This window comes from Poeciliopsis prolifica, unplaced genomic scaffold (genome assembly GCF_027474105.1).
Source record: "Poeciliopsis prolifica strain line A6 unplaced genomic scaffold, Auburn_PproV2 SCAFFOLD015, whole genome shotgun sequence".
Classification (NCBI taxonomy): Eukaryota; Metazoa; Chordata; class Actinopteri; order Cyprinodontiformes; family Poeciliidae; genus Poeciliopsis; species Poeciliopsis prolifica.
The window spans coordinates 3,125,974-3,141,586 of NW_026562390.1; positions in this window are offsets into that span (position 1 = coordinate 3,125,974).

Below are 15,613 nucleotides of genomic sequence, written 5' to 3' on the forward strand. Positions count from 1 at the left end.
AAGAAGAAATTACTGCGATCATTGTCTTGGTGAAATGCAGGCAGATAAATTACTGGCCTGGGTTTTTATGGTTAGAACAAAATAATCTAACTTTAGAGCATTGAGAGGTGGATAGAAATGATTGCCGTGCAAAACTCTTAATATAGTTCTACATAATTCTGCACATGAAGAAAACATTTGATTATTTTGAAGCAAAGAAGAAACATATTCAAAACCTAAAGAAGATTAACTGAAATTTGAGACCCTCTTATTTAGATCCAACAATAATTATGTGTTCAACGACTTCAGTCGAACTGCAGGGAGAAATCCAATGATGTTGTGTGACAAGACCTCAATAGACACAATCTATGCATGCAACTCATTTGAGCTATTTTGCAAAAAAGAATGAGCAAACATGTAAGCCCATATGACGACCTCAACATCCAGCTTTGCCAGACTTTTCAGAATTGTAGCTGTAAAACCTTACGGAAAACTGCTTATGATTTTTATAACATCTATCCGTTATTACTTTGTGCTTGGACTACAAAAAAAAAAAAGTCAATAAAACACATTGAAGTTTGTGCTTCTTTAATTCTGCATCATTTGGAACCATTCATACTTGAAGCCTGTTTTCACCTTTATTGCTATGCGGATCCAACATGTTTATCCTGTTAGTAATAATGACCCAGTAAGACTGCCTCCAGTCAGTTTGGAACAATAAATTGGCCATTGCTGTGCTTGACATGAAAGCAGCACTCTTACTAAATCCTGAACTAACATAAAGGATGAAAAGTAATCCCCATTAACACCTTAATTGTTGTAATTTACATATCCCTCCACTCCTAACAGAAAAGATTGATTGCTTCTATTTTATTGTTTTAGATTAGTTCACCATAGGAAGGGAGCTTTGTCCATTAAGTCATCATAAATGAAGTGCTGAGCAAAAAGGAAAAAAAAAAAATACTTGAGCTAATTACTGTGCTGAACTGACTTGAAATCAGGACACACCCCCTGCCTAGAGGCACTAGAGTTCTACAAGTGACAGCATGTGGCCTCAGATATTATTGACATCTTCCACTCAGAACTCTTTTAAAGGTTTCATGACCCAGCCATTCACCTTGGAATGAGCTGACTATTATACAACATTTGGAGGCAGACCATTTAGTTTGAGCAATTTGCTTAAATAACATCACAACTTCAACAATCAAGGCTCTACAGAGAACTGTTGGCTGCTTGCTGTCTCACCTAAGTGAAGGGCATCTGGGAAATGTGTGTCAATATTAATATGAGCCACTCAGGGGCCAGTCTGTGTACTAAACTCTGAACACAAAAAATGAAAAATAAACAAAAAACTGTAGTCCAGCGTTCATGCATAGAAAGATAAACACAAACTAGTACACAAACACCGACTGTCCGGAGCTCTGGTCACACAATCAGTAAAGAGAGTGTGTTTGCTGAAGGTCATTTCAGGATGGACCTTTTATGTTTCTCCTGCCAGTTCAAACCTCCAGCCTAAACATTGTTATTTACCCAATAATTTTCAAAAAGAGTTTTTAATGCAGCCAGTAATGGAGGCACGCTTTCTGACCAACAAATGTTCCAACAATTTTGCAATATTTTGTAGCTAATGAGATTTTTTTTATTGCTAATCCAACTACTATATCTGATTTTCTACCGATGTTAGAACATCGGATTATTACTAGTTACTACTGATTTTCTTAATTCAGTACTTAACTGATGCAAAAGATGCTCCAGTGAATTACAAAACTCATCATACACTAAACATTTTCCCTTTTTGTTATGTTAAAATGACACATTTCTCTACCTGTTATTGCTATTTCACACTAAAGATTAAGGCAAATCAGACCATAACTTCTTAGTAGAAGAAAAAAAAACAATGAGTTGTTTGCATGTTTGTTTTACTTTTGCAAATGAACAAGTATCAACATACTTTTAAATATTTTTGCAAGGCATTGTAAATTAGAAAGACTAACAAGACAGCCTGGTTTGAAAATGTTTTAAGTTTGCAAACTCCAAGAAAGTCAGAAAAAAGACAGAACCATAGGCACCAAACTCTAGTGGATTCTAGCTGTCAACAACCTTCCTATTTTGCATTTTGTTTGGTGACATCCTCTCTTTAACTTCTTCACCACACATAGAATTTGCATAGTTAAAGTTATGCATTCAGGTATGTGAGAATACAAACATCTAACAAAAACTGCTGCAGCGCTTTTCTTTGATGCAAAAGCAAAACTCCTCACAAAATTGTTGTGTCGCCCACTAGGAAAACCATTCCACTTTCAAAAGCAGTTCCTGCAAAACCATCATTTAAGAATAAATAAATATACCACCAGGCTCCTGACCACATGTATGAGTCTGTGAAGAGCTTGAAGTGAGAACAAAATTTGTCATTTTAAATCTTTTTAGGAAAACATACATCCCATCTTACGAAGGAAGAAAGGCACTCTTTCAGGATTTATGATGGAGTTTCTGGTGCAAAAATGCTAGTTTTGTATATTGGTTTATCTCTCTTCTTCCTTCTGAAACGAATAGATTTCAGACTGAAATTTAGGGTCATAAAAAGTCCCTTTCTTAGGCCTTTTCAGGTAAAAAAAATGTGACAAATCATTTTCTGTCTGTAATCACTTAAGGTAATGTCATAAAAATGTGTCATTCTTTTATTTTGAATTTCTATGAGAGCATAACTGTGGCATTTTAATTGTATCCTTGTTAATTAATAATTAATGAGAATATATTGGCAATCAAGTAACACACTTAATTTCTGATTTCAGTTATTACTATTATTGATTCTTCTTAATTCCAAATTTAGAAGTGCAAATAATTTTGATGTTAAATAAATATTAAGAAATATAAGAATTTCTCTCATGTGTCTTTTCATATAGTAGATACAAAAGGTCAAGAATTTACCCTTCAAATTGATTTTGGGATTAAGAGACTGAAAAAGAAAATTGAACCGGTGAGATTGATTGGTTCATGTATATTAATAGTCTTACACTGTGTTCTATATATTTCTTCTTCTCCTATTTGTTATTATTGCACATTATTCAGGTGGAGGCTTTTCATCAGCACTTCATGACTCTTTCTCTGCAGGTTGCTGCAGTTTTCATTGCTTTTGTGTGCATTTTACTGCTGCGTATCAATTCCAGAAAGAAAGGTTCAGCTGGACGTCTATCTATCTGTCCATCACCGTCTCTTGTCATTCTGTTCATGATTGTGACAAGAAAAGGCTATCATAACTGTCAGCAGGCAGGCATTAGAGGAGCATACTGGACAGACTCTCACTCCTACTTGCGGTCAATACGGAATCAACAGTCAGCCTAACATTCATGCCTTTAGGGAGGAAATGCATGTGGGAGGGAATTTTAGCACCTAGAGAAAGCCCACACTGAGTGGTAAACTGCTCACAGCATGGCTCCAGAACTTCCTGCTGTGAGATAACACTGCTAACCACTTCAACATCTAAAGCTACAGATGATGACAGGGCTTGTGTCCAATCTGAGTTTTGGTGTTATGAATCAAAAGTCTGCCTTATTACTCATTTCTGATGTTCGTGACTTGTATTCTAACCTCCCTAATAAAAGATAAAACAAAATAAAAAAATAAATAAAAAACTCAAACAAACAAAAAAACCAACACGCTCTGTCTCAATGAATAGAATTCAAATAAATGGATTTAGCTGAATCTGTTTTGTAGTGATTAAAGTCCTGTGCCAGGTACATTCCCGAGCCTCTCAGTACGATTGTAAGCTTTCTGTTCTTGGACTTAGATATGAAAGATGGGAGAGGAGAAACAAATACAGCAGGAACACTGTGTGATCCCTTGCTTGAGCACGAGAGGGAATGCATAACAGAACTAAAATGGAAAGTGTCTTTTCTCAAAATCAAGCAGTCAGGAAAATATGTAGACCTTGCTTATCTTCAGTTCACCTGCATTTGTGATAAGGCTGACATGGAGGGGCAGTGTAAAAATCTACTTTTTCCAAATCATTTATGTATCTGATTACCCTGTGGCTGTTAACTGACAAAAAAGATAAAAAAAAAAAAAGAATATTTAGAAACTGCATTTTCTAAGGTGAAAAGAAGAGCCAAATGAGAAAAAGTCAAGAGAGAGAAAGAGCAGTAGTGAAGAGGAAGATTTATTATTACAGTTAGTCCAATTCCTGCAGTTTGGCGGGTTTCCCAAATTAATAAGCCAGGCAGTAACTGCAAGAAATATATTGCTTTCACCTTTGTTGTTTCTGGATGACATGGAATGCATTGTTTTCTTTTTGTATGCACTGATTTTGGAAAAACATGGAAAGGAACCAAATTTTTTACCATACTATTGTATTTTTGATTGTTTCGTCCACGGTTTTTATAGATCCAGAGACAGAAGAAGCTGCTTCTATTTTAAAAACATAGTTTTGAAGGTAACTATTTATGGTGCTACATTAGCACGCTTGTGTTTCCATATGTCAATGATAGCTCAATAGAAACATGGTAGATGCTTTTGCAACACATGGAATTCACTTTATCGCTTTATCTCTTTGCACATCTATAATAATGCAAATGACTTCTTGGAATCAAATATTGAACATTGAATATTATTTAGAATTATCCTGAACACTATTATGAATAACTTTAAATACCAATAAGATATTCATTCTGTTGGAAGGAGTCTCACTGTGGTGTGTGCCCACACAGATAATGGAGCCCCTTCTACTAAAGGTCACAAATTATTTTAAGCAAGAAATTTGATTTTATAATGTTGTGAAATCATATCCCTATCTGCTTATTTTTTAAAACATATGGAAAAGCGACTTTTTCTTTCTGGGTCACTGGCAAAATATTACCTTCACTTTCAAATGCATGCTCTAAGCATTTTATTCTCTTGATTTTGAATGTGCCTTTGAAATGTGTTATGTTTGTGTATAAAAAGCAAAATATGTCAGTAGAAAATTTGTATGAAAATAAAAGTGGCTTTGTTTGTGGATAACCGATTGCTGATTGAAGGATCTGTATCAAAGTCTTGGTGCCAGCTTCTAAAATATGACTTCATGGATATTGGACTCTATGCTTCTATTGCCAGGCCCTTTTTTGCATCAACATACTTTGAGCAGGTGGTCATAATTTTGCACCTCATCTATAAAAGCTCTGAAATACAGTCTGATACAGAGAAACTGTGGCTCCCAATGAAACCCCTTCAGCCATGGGCACATAATAAGGATCCTACATGCAGCAGGGTGATTTTTGTCACTTCATTATTCCTTTTAGATTCTGTATCAAAGTGCATACTGCTTCTGTGATCCTCTTCTCTGGTTTATCATACCAAACAGATCAGCCCAAGATTCATGACTAATTCCATTAGACACTCTACATCTCGAAGGAGAAAGTAGGAACTATAATGAAAGGAAGAAAAAGATACTGAAATCTGTTTCCCACTGTGAGTACTGACCGGAGTTCTATACCTCACTGAGGGTGCTGGCACCATTTCTGAGGTCCCACAACTCCTGTTTTTTTTTTTTTTTATTCTCTTGTCATCTGATGTTTACTTTCAGTCTTTATCTATTTTTTATGAGGACAGAATCATTCACCACCCATACTAAATATTAGTAGAGTAAGTGACAGAGAGATTGCAATGGGCCAATGTGATGTCCCCCACATCTTAAATTTGTTGCCACCATCGTTATTATAAGTTGAGTGTCTTTCTTCTTCCTTCTTGTCTGGCATCTGCCGACTGCCGCTGTGCCTGCAGGACACCTGGGGAGACGTCAGGCATCAGCAATGAGGAGGGGAGCGGTTGCCCGCCTTCACGCTCCGGCGCCTGCACGTCTGAAGAGATGACAGGGAGAGGGAAAGGTGTAGGTTGACAGCCCAAGATAGCTTTTTTGCATTCACACAAACATGGGAACATATTTTCACAAATACATATGCATGCTGCACAAACGTGAAAACAGGAGAGGGCTGGACATAATAAGAATAAATCTTGTATGGTAAAAGAAACTTTAATCCAATTCCTCCACCTCTCATTGAGTTTTCTACCAATGTCTCTGAGCAGCTTGGTATATTGTGAAAAATGTTTGACCAGTCGATATTGTTAGCATTTGACATGCATTAAAACCTATATTTTTTTTTCTTTTTTCTGCGTACATTCAGAATGATCTCAAATAACAGAAGGTAAGCAAACCTGATTTAGCAAGGGTAAATAATAATTATGAAGTAGAGATAGGAAAGAGAAACTTTAATGATCACAATTTCTACCCTACAGTTTGAAACCCGCTTTAGGTGAGATAAACATGAACTCTATTTTTGACATGGAGTTAGTGAGGAGACCTCAGGCTTAAACTCAGACAACTGAGCATTGACTTTGCCCCAGGTTGGCCTTAGGTAATGTTCAACCTGAAGAAAATCTCTCATAAAAAATCCTGATGCGTCAGCAGTTTATGGTTGATCTGTAAGCTCTGATGTTTGAAATGTTCAGAAAGTGTATGTTGGTTGCTGAGAACAAACGCAAGATTTGAACTTTTGATTGAAAATGAAACATTTCATAAAGAATTGCTGGATGTCTGTCTCTGACACATTGGTTGTGGATGAGATGCCACCTGGGAGGCTGTTCATTACAGATTAATGGGGCTTTGTGCCTGCCCCTTAATAAACCTGTCGACTTGATTTGCATCAAGTTTGTGTTTATGTTGCGTGCGAATGCTGTGCTCCAGTTACCTCACAAGTTCGAACTCAGAGCTGGGTTTGACATCACCCCGAACGTAACAGTGTTATCGTTAACACACTCAGAGAAGACTGTTTTAACATGGCAACTCCTAGTAGATATTGTTCTCAGTACCTTTTAAGCTTTTCTCCATAAAAATACACCACTTATTCTTTTTCAGGTGCTCCCGGTAATAATACAATTGGATGCACTCCTGCATGTGTCTTGTAAAACAAACATGTTTCCACCACAGATTACAGTTGGTCCCACTTTCCCAGTGGAAAATCCAACTTTAGGGGTCAATCCGGTTAATTTTTCCAACTTGAAAGTCAAAATTACCTAGCCTAGCAATCGCCTTCTCCTGCAATTACATAAAAAATATATTGCTAACAGTTCAGTCTGACCTTTCTCCCATTAACCTGGATTGTCTCTGGTTGATTTATGAATTGGCCAATCAGCAAACAGAAGAAGTCTGCATTATCATGTTGAACAGGTCCCCACGATGATAGAAAGGAAGGAAACAAAACACAAACCCACTAGAAAAATACCTGAAACCTGTGCATATTCTGACTGGGCAGAATATATATGGTGATGCTCCCATGATTTCAAGAAAACACGCCCTTCAGTCAAGTGAAGGTAAAAAAAAAATCAAGTTGAGGAACAATATATTCCTTATATGGCTGGAGTGTCAGAAACTCAAGCATGATATTCTGATGTATTTTAAACCTAACACTCTAAGACTGGTTTACCCCCAAGACAAAACATCCAAAAAAAAAAAAAAAAGCCTTGGCAGTGTTGTAGCTGCAGTCCAGTGCAGCAAGGTGACCTCTAAACTGAACAAACAAGAACACAACAACACAAATGGGTACGTAAGATTCCCAGGTCCACAACAGTTCATCTACATCCCAAGAACAATACGGGATGTAGATGTGCACATTGCTCACTTTTGGAGAAAGCAACATGCTCATTTTGGACAGCTAACATAGATGGAAGCGAATGTAGCCATCTAATTGCTTCCCATCTTCCTTGCATTACAGTGACTCATCTTCCCAATAGGCTTTACAAACATTACCAAATAGGTCACATGTTAGCATTGTTTGGAAACATTTTACAATTGCTTGTGAGAAGGCTGTGGGTCACAGTGACCCAAACACTGAGTTGATAAAACGACTCAGGTTAGTGACTCATATGACCTCTATAACCTTTCAGGTGTGATCATACAAACTGTCGTATTTAGACCAGCTTTTTCTATGCCATGATTGGAACAAAAAAAAAAAAAAAATTTCATCATGAAAATAGAACTTGACAGCATTTAATATGAGAATGTGTCTTATTCATAATGTTTTCAGGGTATTCATGTACCCTGAAAACACGTTTATATATTATAACAAACTTGGCTAGCTAAGAATAGTTAGCCAGTAGCCTAACTATTCTTCAATATCTAACATCTCCATCCTCTGAGTCTTATCTTTTTTTCTACCAAGCTGTCCTTACTGGACTTTGGTAAGGTCATCCTAACAAATGTTGGCTTGAAAAATAATCTAGAAGAAATTGCATTTGCTGTAAATTGTATTTACCAAAACAAATGAGACCTACACAAATGTCATTTCTTCAAGACAATGTTACATTAGCTATACCCCAATGGCTAAATGTCAGAGTATTCTTGAATGCCGAATGAGTTTTTTTTAAGACAGCCTATCTCTGACAATACTACCATCCTAGCATCATTTAACTTTGACAAACAAAATTAAATCACACTGAAGAAAATGCTCAACATGATGCATGCCTGTGTCAAGCTGCTTTTAATGCTCTGCAAATTGATCTTATACATAGAAACAGAATTGTGACGAATGGGTACCAGGATATAAAGGTATAATTATTTGCTGCTGTGCAAACAATTTAATGACTTTGCCTGGACAAAACATTAGTGAGTGTTCTCAACACATAAAGCAAATCAAATATTTTGCTTTGCTTCAGCTTGTGTTTCTGTGATTATTGATCATGATAGCGGTGTTTCCAAATCTTTAACTAACTAACTAACATTTGCTTAAGTTTTTCATCTAAACTCTAGATAAACAATACATCCTTCTTTCTAATATGATCTTTCTAATATGAGATATCAACTGATATCACACATTTGAAGACTCCTTGTCAATATTTGGAGGTATTTGAATTATACGAAGAGAAATTGATGAAATAACACATTGCTCTGTTCTGATCCAGCATTTGGTCTGCCTAAGCTTGTGGGTGAATTTGGCTCTGGAACGTGGACAATATTATGATGACAAATTATATCGGTAAAAGGTTGTATGTTACCAAAGAAGCATAATTAGGAGCAATTAAATAATCTCCTGCTGCCCGCTGTTATCACACTTAATTTATTCACACACAAATGTATTCACACCAAATGAAAGACTAAACATCCTACTTGTATCCTGAAATACATAAGGATATACAAGATGAAATTGTACTAATTAGCATATAGTCTTTTGTTTGGTCACTGTTTGTGCTAATCCATATATCCTGAGAGTCCACACAGAACTAAGAAACCAAAGGAAAAAAAAATAATACTGTGTACCTCATAAGTGACATTTGTTTCACTGACTGGTTTTCATTTTGCAACATTCAAATTAAGCTGGCAATCTTGACTGTTATTGATCATGCTCTGCATTGTTTTACATGTGACATTTTATGCCAGTAACACCAATAAAACAACAATTTTAATCCAGATATGTGAGCTTAATGAAAAGTATTTTTTTAATACTGGCTTGTTATTTTCATTTATTTTCTAACCCTGACAAATTTTACATTTGTACACATACTTCATGTTTAAGAAATGTTAAACAATTTTTATTACAGATTGTTCTGCCAAACCAGGGATTCATTATGACACTCCACCATCTTGTCCGCCAACGGATAAATAGCAATCATCTTTTCCTCCATTCAGACAGTGAGTCACCGTAACTTTATCTTGGGATGAGTCCAATTGAACAGCCTTTATAAGCTGTCAAAACAAAACAGTGTGTCTTAATCTGTCATCCCATTTTGTTGACTGATAAGGTTTTACTCCTTGTTGGTGCCAAAACTGTCTCAACAGTGACATGAGAAGTCCCATTGTATATCCATTTGCTCTTTTTTCCAGGAATGGTTAATACGAATTTATGAAATTATCTACTCTTGTGCAAAAAAAAAAAAAAAAAAAAAAAGCTGCTATTCATTTTCCATTAAGGAAAGGACCAACACAACTTATTTTGTCTCATTAGGGCTAAGCGGATTTAGAATGTGGATTGTCTGAGTAATGCACAGTTTTAGACATTTTTAGACACTTTGATTTACTTATTTTGTAACCACACTCATATCGCAATTTCTTAGTCTCAGGGATATGAAGCACCTTCAGTACTGAAATGTGTGTTAACAATTCTTTTATTTTGACAATGCACGTAGTGATATTAGAATGTTTTTTTTGTGTTTGTTTTATTTGAATGCTTTGTTAAGAAATAATGATAAAAAAAACAGTGTATCTTACTTGTACAATGGTCCATCATATAACATAGTAAAACAAAATAAATGATAACATACCTATAAAATAATTTGAGTGGTGTAATTGCAAATGAGGAAAAATAATATGAAAATATTCAAAAGATGTCAATTCTTTGTAAGTGAGATTAATTTAGGATTTCCCAGTCAAACTGATTTTCTAGAAGATTATTTAAAAACATTGGTCCAACACAGGATAAATATCACTGACATCAGCATGGCCAAACTAAGCACTTATGAATGAAAACATTTTCTTTGTGTAGTTAAAGTTTTCCTGTATGCAGGCTTTGACTTCAAAAAGAAATTAGTAGACTTCAGAAAACTGAAAAACCAGCTTCCATAGTTTTGCATACATCATGATGTCATAGAAATTAATGCATCTTATTAGTCCAGCGTATTAATTCAATGACACTTAAAGTTAATGGAAATATATGATTAATTAATTCTCAATGCAATTTAAACCTAAATAAGAAAATTTACTTCTGCATTGATTCTCAGAAAACCATTGATTGAGGAACTTCTTGTTTAGATTGTACTAACTCATGCTGTCATGTCAGTGACAGCACCTAAAATAAGAAAATGTAGCTGCCTCAAGTGAATTATGAAACAAATTTCTGTGAAATCTTGATCTTGAAATTAACTGCACTGCAGGAGTAAAACTACAATGAGAGTAAAATCAGACATTTGGAATGAAGAAAAAAGGATTATGCAACCAAAATGTTTTGAAGGTGGAGTTAGACATCAAACTCCACCCACTGTCTGACTCTGCCCTATTCCACAGTCTGAGCAGTTCTGCAGATGTGACATACTCTTTACATTTTTGGATGCAAGCGTTTTAAACTTTGGAATACTGGTTTAGAACCTAAACTGACTTTAAATATCTCCAAGGCATATCTTATAGAGTAGCTTCATTTGCGCCTGCTATTTTGTTTTGTGGTGTTAAATCAAAAGACACTGAATACAAAGGTATGCCAACCTTTCATATATATAATCGTCAAGGTGTTTGAATGCTTTTGCAAATCACATTACATGCATAAACATAATTGAAGATTTTGATAATTCAGATGCATATTTGAAAGCAATCTGATAAAGGAGACTAGATTGCCTTTGTGTTCGACTTCAGGAGAGTTACACAGTCTAACAGAGCTGAGTGCTACTAAAGTAGACATCTGTGAGTGACAGCCAGTTAGTTGGGAATGTGAAACGAGGAGGATGACCTTTCTGTGAGGAGAGGTGTCAGCTCCAGGAGCAGAAGGAAAGGGGACAATGTCTCCTTTGCTTCAGTGACTAGCTTTCTCTAGTACAAGAAAGCTGTCGGCCATTGTCTAGAAGAAGTCTCCTTCTTTCAGTCTCCTTTTATCTGCCTGCCTATCTCCTTACAACCCTTCAATCTTTTGTATGCAGAGCCCCGATCCCCTAACCTTGTTCCCCCAGTACTTTGTCAGGTTCGGTTAACTAAGATAGATTGCAGGTGTGTTTCCTCAGAGGAGGATTCACTGCCACTGTAAGCCTGCAACCTCCCATTATGGTCCAGTACCTCTCTGAGTTTACCACATCACAATTATTCCTGAGACCTACTACATATTTGATACATGGAATGCATGCATTAATGTGGACACACACCATGAGGTTATTCGAATAATTATTACTGCATTATTCTGAGATGTGATTATCAATAAATGCTACCTTCTATGAGCATATACAGTCTACAAAGAAACTGCCCAGCATCATCATACAGAGCAGGAGATATTACTTAGGGAGCGGATATGGAAATGTTTAGCCTTAAGAAGTTTCACCATGAAACTAGATGCATCCTCAATATGCACTATTGAGTCTCTGGATTGTAGATCTTAGATAAAAAACATAGAGGAAGTGATTACCCCAGATTTGAGTTATTACATGTCCCAGAGTTTCCTATATGGATTTTTACAATAAAAATATTTGCTTTGTGGTGTCCCTTATTTTTCTTATCTCCATATCCTTTAAAGATCCACAAATTGGTTTATGCAATTATGCATATCTTCTGTTGCCCTTCAAAGCCAAATGACAGTGATTTTCAGTGGTCACCCTTTTAAATACTTTTGGAAGGTACCCTTCATTAACAATGTTGTTTTTCTGTTTTATTTTTTTCTTGATCAAGCATTTGTTAAGATACATGCTTAAGTTATAATGTGATATAAACTATTTATAATATTTCTCACAATCCATAAATGAACATTTATATGTTTTATATTATTTCCTAAAGTGAATCTGGCCTTTAATTTATATAAATAAAACCTGAACTGTATGGTATAGTATACAACTTTGGCAATGCTTTATCTAAAAAAAAAGAAGTAAATAAATAAAAAAAGGTGCCATTCAATCCATAGAGTAAGCTGGAGGTGAAGGTGACCCTTCAAAGCAAGAATCTCAGTCTAAACCACTTTCCCTGTAGCTTGTTGCTGCTGTGCAGGCCATCAAAAATCCAGGCTAGATCCACTTCTTTAAATTGCTACCATTTAATAGAACACCTTGACCTGTCTTCCCTCACTGCCAAAAATAAATAAAGAAGTTGTTGGTAAAAATGAAGCCTTTTAGACTTAGGTGATACCTCTGGACAATTTAACACATCAAACATTGATTTTTATTGGATTGCTTGTACTTTTTCTCCTGGAGGTTCGCAGTGGTCTTAATAGACAGGTTTTTCTGTTTTTAGCGAATTCTGACATTTGCTGATCACAGGTTCTGAGACAAATTACTTCCCTAATATTTACATGAAGGCTACAAAAATACAGCTTGTCAGGTGCAATTTCACCAAAAGTCCAGAAGATTTTTTTTCTCTTTTCTTTCTTTCTTTTTTCTTTTTTTTTTTGACATTTTGTTTTGTTTGGAGCTTGAAGAACCACCTGCTTTTTTAACTGGACAAAGAAACTGGTTCAATTAGATCAATGGGAACAGAAAAAAAGCAACAGGTGGAAAAATCTTTAAGAGCAAACAGTTGCTGTTTGTTCATTTGTGACAAAAGTAGCGTCAACCAGTATTTAGATCTACTCTTCATCTGGCCAAAAGGATTTGATTATTTTGGGCGTACAACAGTAATTTCCGTGCACTGGTCCAACTTTGCTGAAGGCTTTACCAACTTCAATGTTTTCTTGGGGTTTTTTATTGTTTGTTTTTTTCACACAGTGAACTACACAGGCAAAGCAAACCAAACCCATCTCTACAAACTAACCAAGAACCATCTGTCTATTTATTAGCTAGATTTGTCTGGGGAAGAAGTACAAAATGTAAATACAAGAAGAAGATTATACATTCTACAAAGGTTAAAATAAATGTTGATTTTACTTAAAATAGTTGTATTTTTCAGGGTATTATTTTAGGGAATCTCTCCGAGCAGGATTTTGAATTTATTTTTTGAATGTTGAAAAAGTTGCATTTGCATCCAGCCTTCAGAAGACTAATCAGGAGGAAAGAGCAACTGTTCAGAAAGTATAAAGACATGGTAATGTTCACCATTACCATGTAAATCCCTCTGACAAATATCATCTCTTGAAATATCTGTGTGGTAGCATGTCTCAGTTGTTTTGTCTATATGAGTTTGCTTTCTCTCTTTGCTTTTCCTCATCCCACAACAGCCTACAGTTGGTTGGCATGTTGAACCAAGAACACTCTCATACCCCAAGATTATGCTTTGAATCGCTCCAAGATAATCTTCCAAGGATGTTGGCACTATTGCTTTATCCCAGTCTGATTGATATGTTTACTTCCTGCATAGTAATAGTTAGAAATAATTTTACATTCACTGTAATTCCTCCTTAGTTAGCTTTTTTTTAGATTAATGGTTTACAATGGCAGGGAAGATCAGATGCTCTGGGTTAAAATGTGTTTTACATTGATGCTTAACTTTGGGGTTCAAGACATTTTCCTTCATTTTCAAGCATCTTGAATGTGGTAAGGCCGTTGTTCAAATTATTTTATTCTCGCATGCTATCTTGTATAGTCAACACATACTGTTTTTGATGCCACACTTATTCACTTAGCTTATGTGGATTAAATTATTGAGTTCTGACATTTGCTTCTAGGGTCAGAATTGTGTTCATAAGCATTGTGTTTAATTGAAAAATGGATTTTAGTTCTCTAACCCTTACCTTATAAAGCTGTGAGATAACATTTAAAAAGGTAAAATGCAAATCACTAACAAATATTTAAGATATTTTTTCATTCAATTTAAGATATCTTCCATACTTCTTGAAAAAGGTTAAAAAAAAAGTATGAACACATTTACAAGAATCATTCTAATCAGCAAGTGATAGCATGTGTGAAAACCTGTTGATGTAACCCAGGTTTACAAAACATCAAGATAATGTTTGTAAAAGAAAATTAAAAGAAACAAAAGTTAAAACACAAGGACAAAAAAAAAATCTTCAAATTTCATTAACTTAATAGATGATGCAAATTTGAATGTTAATGAAATAAAAAAAAAAACATTAGAACAATGTTTCATTAACGCTATTATTCTCTCTTAATCAGAAATATAATAATAGCTTTGCCATCAAAAGAAATTAAAGCAATGAAATTTCTAATGAACAGCATGATTTTGCATTTGTCCAGATTGCTGCCAGAAAAAAATCTTTTAACTTTTTTTCTGTTAAACCAGAAAAAAAGTCAAAACCAGAAAAAAAAAGTTAAAAGCAGAAAATAAGTTAAAACTTTTAAGATTTTAACTTTAACTTAGGTTAAAACCTGTGGTGTGTATGAAGAGGTGTGAGGCTTCCCTTCCCTTCTATCTTCCAATGTCAAAGTGTCCCACATAATCAGATTATCTTTACTCGTATTATCTCCAAATCTTTCAACATAACAGCAATGAAATGTGGGATTTCACTTCCAGCTGGGGTCGTCTTTTGATCTCTGCTAGAACACCTTTTGGAAGCTATGTGGACTTAGTGGGCAAGACCAGAGCTCCTCCCAATGTGCTGCAGTGAACCTCGGCTCACAGCCAACTGATGCATATGCCTTCCTTTCATTGAGCATAATATTAAAATGTATATTCACAAATACAGTCAGGTTCACGGAGCACAACTCTGAAATAGCAGTAAAATGTATTCTGAACAAGAAAATGCTATTTGTCGCCACAAACTGAAAAGATGTGACAACATTTGTCACTGGTTTTGAGGCTGCTAAAAAAAACACTCATTGAATAAGTGTTGGAAATTTCTTCCTTTTTCCACCTTGAAAGTATAAGAAGTTGTAAATAATACAATGTTAATTATAATAATTTGGAATATTTGATTATGTTGTTTTGAAGTTAAAACGTTACCACAACTACTTAACCGTAATAATGCTAAGGCAGAGAAATATTGGCTAAAAATTACATCTGTTGTATAAAATCTAAGCTACTTCCAGCTGTCAAGCT